We start from the raw sequence: 6,414 nt of genomic DNA on the forward strand, positions 1-6,414 counted from the left end.
CATTGGCAAATTGGCATAAGCTCATTAGGAAACGCTCTGGTAGTAATGACTTTTGATCGATCCGATTGAATGAAATAGATGTTCCATCAGATGAGACATAAGCATATCAGTGGTATAGATAGCACACAACAGACAGAGAGCCTTTACGGAAGTGTCCTCTCGACAACTTTGACGATACGATATGCGATGGAGTTCACGTTACTTAATGCGCAAAATATGTATCTGTACAGTTTTATCCAGTAGCTGTGATTGCGCTTAGCTTGCGAGGGTATCATACATCCGAGATAAACCATGTTGCACTCAATAGGAACACGTACTCAGATACAGGACATACGGAGAATTAATGGAGTCTTTTGATCTTTAACAATTCCATTGCGTGCGCAAGCTTCTTGCCTCATACTAAGTAGTTTTAGTATTGTAGAAAGCAATAAAACACTGATAAAAAATAGTTGAAATTAACCAAATCGTGATAACGATCTTGACAATGCTTACAATTTACGTCACAATTGGATCATTCTGTTAAAATGTGTAAAGTTTGTGTCTCAGTTGCTTAAAAAAGGTGCACAGAATCGTAGGTCAGATACCATCCCTAATAATTTGCTATTTCAAAGTTTATATCCCGAGTGCAGCGGCCTCAAAATGTGTTAACAATGCTCACGAATCAAGCTCTTGACAACGTCAACATCATCCAGTGCAATCTTAAAATTTTATGAATCTAAGGCTCTTTTGCATTCTCCCTCAGGTGTTCTATCCATCCTTCGGATAGTGTCACATAATCAAAGGAAGAACGAAACTTGCTGGACAGTTAAGAGGGTACCAATCCTTCAGTTGAATAACTCGCGGACAGTTCTATTGGTGAGCTACGTATTTGAACATAACACATTTTGGACTAGCTAGGGTGCACATTTCAGATCATACCGTTTGTCCATCTCAAGTACTGTGAATACTTCCTTCGAGTTGAATCCTTCAAACTTCAGTTCAAGATCCACCATACCTTCATCGCGGTGACCACTGCACCAGTGGCCAACTTCACTGAGTGAAAGTCATTACTTCTATCTAGTGCATCCTTAAGCGCCAAACCATTTTCAGCAACACTTTGCTTCAAAAAGATACGCGAGGAGCCAGAGTCAATCAAGACTCTAAACAGTTGACGGGAACCCTTCACACTCGCAGTGACCATGGGAAGGACAATTGCGACAACGAACGACAGCGACTCTTCAGGTGTCAAATCCTTGTGAGTGATTCTACCGCCACACTCACAAGAGTTTACATTTGCCTCAATAGACTGCTCTGTGTCTATTGGGTGACGGCGTTTCCCGACTGCCTCGTGATATTGGTACCAAATCACGACGACGAGGTCCAAATCGAGAGTTCCATCTCCCAATTGAACAAACGCTGCGGTTGTTGACATCCGTAACAGCGAATTTCCTGCGTACGAACACCCTTCGCCCTGAGATATATTGTTCTGAATTCCCCGTGGTAGCAATCATTGCATTCATCGGATTCGTCGATTGACCAAATGCATGACGCTGGCAGTTGTATCACGCAATGCGATCGTTATTGCATCTTCCGAAGTTGTCAAAGTCTGGCGGAAGACTTCAGTCTTCGGAGGACCATAAGTTAGTTTCTTTATGGATAGTGATCATCACTGCAGTGGTTAGCTTGCCATATTGGCACGAAGCTCACAAAATTCTGTATATAGTCGTACGATGTGATCTTGCCTTCACGACATGATAAAAGCTTTGACCGTTGTTGAATTGCCACATTCGACGGAAGATCTATCGATTCCATGGCTCTCTTTGACTCTTGTCATTGGCAAACTAGCCGGGGCGGTCGACTTCTCATGTTATCGTCCAATTAATCGCACGGCCATTCAAGTGTGAAGCCAGTTAAGTACAGTCATCACGAAGTTGGGCCAATGCGATAGCGATTTCCTTTTCTTGCCGCCTAAACGCAGATTTTTGTAATCTTCGTTTCCGTGAAATTTTTTATATTAATTTTTACGTGACCTTCCGTGTGTACCGACGGTGCTACCTTATCTTGTCGTGGAGGTGACGGAGCCGGCGTCGGTATGTTCCGCAATAGAAATCCCAAAAAGAATTTCTCATACCCAGCAAAAATTTGCTAAGCGTTCAGCTATTTGAGTTGCAACCACTGGTGACCAAAGCTGTACACATGGATGAGCACCTATGTGCGTACGTGTGAGACGTGACAAAGGAGGAAACCCTCTCCGAATGCGGAGGCGCCGCTGGCTATTTTACCGATACTTTTCGGGTGTTGGCAGTCCATAAGTATGTACTTTGTGTTTCGCCTGCCGAAGGACTTGGCGGGCAACACGGGTGTAATGGTCTTTGTGGACCGTTTGAGCAAGATAGCTCATCTTACGGCAGTGCCGGACACCATCAACGGTGTAGGTAGTCGATCGTGTCTTTCGACAGCATGGACTCCTGGAGTCAATAATCTCTGATTGAAACCCGCGCTTCATTCGGAAATTTTGGTCTACTATCTTCAGGGTGATGGGCACCAAGTTGACTATGTCAACAGCAAACCATCCGTAGACCGATGGTCAGACTGAGCGCGTGATTCGAGTCTTTGATGACGTTCATCGCAGCATCTGCGCTGAGGCGATGAAGCGCCAGAGCGCTAATTTGCTACTCGTAGAGTTTGCTCTGAACAATGCAGTACATGAATCTACCGGCTACATATCGTTCAACGTGAAAGGTCTTGTTAATCCCTGCGTCCCGCTCATACCGCCATCATGTGGATCAGATCTTAGTGGAAGGAAAGCCGGATGGCTAGCTGATGTCAGCCCCCCCCGTGCGTAAAGAAGTCGTAGACTTTTCTGATACATCACGTTCGAGATGCGATGGCTGAAAGCCAAGACATGCAGAAAAAATATGCAGATGAAAGAAATGTGGAAACCTTTGACGTCGGAGACCTGTATTGATTTAATGTTAAAAATCTTCCTACACATGCAGTATTTGCGGTGTTTTCGACAACGCTCCGTCTACGGTTTACTGAATCTTTTAAGGACGTGACCGAGTGATTTGCGCATACGCTGAACCTTCCGAAAAGAATGCGCACCAACCCGGTATTTATGTGGACTTGCTTAAGCCGTACCGGGATCCGGTACAAGTGAACGCGGTGGGTTGGCGCCGGAGCGCTACTCACAGGCGCTCGACCACCCAAAAGCTGGACCAGCAACTTGTTTGGAGCACGGGGTGCGACAATTTCCGTTTCCAACGGCGCAAGGCGCTCCATTGTCGCACGAAGTGACGAATTCGTCCGTTCGACGGAAGGAGCCGCTCCGACAGAGCAAAATAATTCTCAACGTGACGCAGTCAGTGCACAAAGTGCCCCAGGATCTCGAGGTATTCCGCATTGCGAGTCACAGGACGGCGATCGACCAAGTCGTCATCATTCGACGCCGACTCTTCTAGATAGGAATGGTGGCATCCACTACCACGAGGAGCGCCTTGTGGGTCGACGTCGACGACAAGGTCTAACCCAATATCTTGTGAAGTGGCAGGGATACTTAAACCCCAAGAGCTCGTGGGGAGTTTGAGGTGCCACTTCGGCAAGACTACCAAACGTCGTGGACGCTTATGATCAAAGGATCATATCGCTCTGCGTCATCGTACGCCCCACGCTCCTCAACAGTATCCCGGGAAGCCGGAATGACATGAGATGATCTCAAGCTATGGCCATGAGCTGCTGTGGCCAAAGACTCACCCGTGTGAGAAACTATAGAGCTCGCGGGAGCGTGATGAACAATTTCATGTTTCGCGGGCGTCAATACGCAGGAAGACGGCTTTCGTATTGAGTTTGGCAAACTCAAAATCGGATGGCACTCAAAGCGCTTATTCACTTCCTTGTGGCTTTGCTGTAAGGTAGACAGCAACAGTTTCCGATGCCGCTGCACCCATCGCTCAAAGACCTCCTCATCATCTGCAGCTTTTGCCAGAGGCAAGCACCGTAGAAATAGTCTGCATTGCGGGTACAGGAGCAATTCCTCACTGAGCTCGGAATCGAGCGCGGAACCTATCAAGTGGGACTTCTTGGGGTACCGAGAAGCGAGCTCGGAGAACTTCCGCTGGTCTTGCTCAGCTTGTGTAGTGGCCGGGGGGCCGTCTGTGTAGACGCTTAACGATCAAGTGATCGTGTCTTTCGCTTCAATAGCGGGATCCACCGAGCTAAAGCCGTACTCCACACGAGGGTCTATGACCACATGACCAGACCTTTGGGCAGCCTCCAACTGCTGCTCCAGTTCCTCGACGAGGCGATAAGTGATGATACCATTCCCCCCGTAAATCGAGAGGTTAGGGAGCGGGCACAGTGTCCGCTTGTTCAAGCAGGACTCAGGTCGCGCCAAAGGCAAACCTAATTTTTTCATCTTCACATGCTGTGAAAGGAGTATACGACTCGTTGTCGACCCCCTTTAACTCCTCGACGAAGAAATCAGTCGCAGGGGCGAACGCGGTGTGTGCCGCTCGATTGCCGAGGGCCTGAAATGTGCTTCCCGTGAAGCCGCGGACATAATTTCTGGAGATGCACCCCGTGCAGAAGAAGAAGGGCGTTGCCCGCGGGCGCCCTTAGAATCAGCTAGGCTTGTATTTTCTGTCTCATAGAGACAAGGCTCCATGAGCGGAGAGTGTTCAAAGATGTTTTGAAGATCGTTCTTCGGTGCCTCAGACACGCGAGCCTCGAAGGAGACGACAGTTAAATGTGAGTAGTTGACTCACCATTTTGATGGGGGATAGTGTAACGGGGCTCACGTACCCTTGTATGAAAGAGCGGGTAACACAAGATGTTGTGACCGTACAAAGGTATGGATTACATAATTTGGTGTAATCACAAAACGGTGTTGCTACACCGTAACAAGAAGCCAGAACGTGGCAGGATTGCCAGTAGTAATGCAAATAATTAGGTTTTACTATACATTTTAGATATTACTTTATTATATAGGTATTACTATATTAGTTAGGTCTTACTTTATTCATTAGGAAAACCTAACGTTTTATTTTTGGGGGCTCTGCCGCAACTTAAACAATTGAATACAGTCTCAATTTTGAATGGAAGAGCGTGTTTACCTTTGTTAAGGTCTTGAGTACTCTAGGAGGTAGCAGATTACGATCCGCTACACGCGAACTGTCTCTTGTAAAGAACGTAAGGTCGGTGGCCTTAACTTAAGTTTTTCTAAGCAAAGTGCTGCGGCATCCCTGCTACAGCAACTGCATAATTTATTTACTCGAAGAACATACGCTTATTTCAGCGTAATACAATAACACACCAGTCTCTGCAATAAATAGCTTGAGGCTGTTTAGCTACTTTATCCACTTTACTTCTTAGGTACATCGCTACGACTAGTGACCAATTAACCGTTAAACTTGATGCATTTGTGCTCTGCAATCTTCATATCAAGTTTATGGCGTATTGGTATCTGACGAACCGCTTTATCAAGCGAAGGGTTAAGCTACGCGAGCAAAACATATGCAGTCTTTTTTAAGCAGCTCAGTACTTGGTGTATCCCATGTGTCAAATCAGGTAGCACCAGATTTCTTATGTATTAGAAGCTGCTTACAGAGAAATAAATCGCATGCTATGGAACAGGCATCGCTACAAGATGCATGCGAGATTTGAGAAAAGAAAATTGCTGGACATCAGTCAGAGTGGACACGCTTTTCTGATAGGGCAGATGGATGCGTCGGACTCTTGCATACAAAATCGATGCTTTTTAAAGAACGTTTTGTCGATACTTAAGGTCTGCTCAATGTTTGGTGATGATTTTGTGATGTTATAAATGTGTTCGTGTCTTTGCTTCTGAAGTGGGCTATTTACAGCTCTTGAATAATTGAAGACTAATGATTTGGTTTGATAATTTGAATGAAATCAACTGCCTCACCGAGGAGACCACAGCACTATTTCACAAAGAAGATCGATCACCCTAAGAAAATAACAGTACTTAAGCTGGAGGGGGACCAAGCTTTTTTCAATCAGATCATCTTGTCCGCTTGAATACACAGCAAGAGAATGCCGGTCGACTGTAAGAAATTTCTACACAGTTTCGGACAAGACAGGGCGAAAACCTTTAGCGCTTTCGGCTGCAACGTTTTGGGGGCAAGATATTTGACGTTGTTTTCTATGAAAAGGGGAGAATGCTTATGAGCGAGAGCTTTCGAATTGACAGTAAGGCCACTGCAATTGCAATTGTTCGCACCGAATATGATATTCAAAAGAATGCGAGATCGGCTGCGGCGCTAGCAATCATGTTAAAGGAGGTAGCGGAGACGGTAATTGACCAAGGTACGCTCTCTTCTCTTTTCTTCTCTCTTCTTCTCTTTTCTTCTCTTTTCTTCTCTTTTCTTTTCTTTTCTTCTCTTCTCTTCTCTTCTCTTCTCTTCTCTTCTCTTCTCT

Source organism: Plasmopara halstedii (assembly GCF_900000015.1).
Source record: "Plasmopara halstedii genome assembly, contig: Scaffold_262, whole genome shotgun sequence".
NCBI lineage: Eukaryota > Oomycota > Peronosporomycetes > Peronosporales > Peronosporaceae > Plasmopara > Plasmopara halstedii.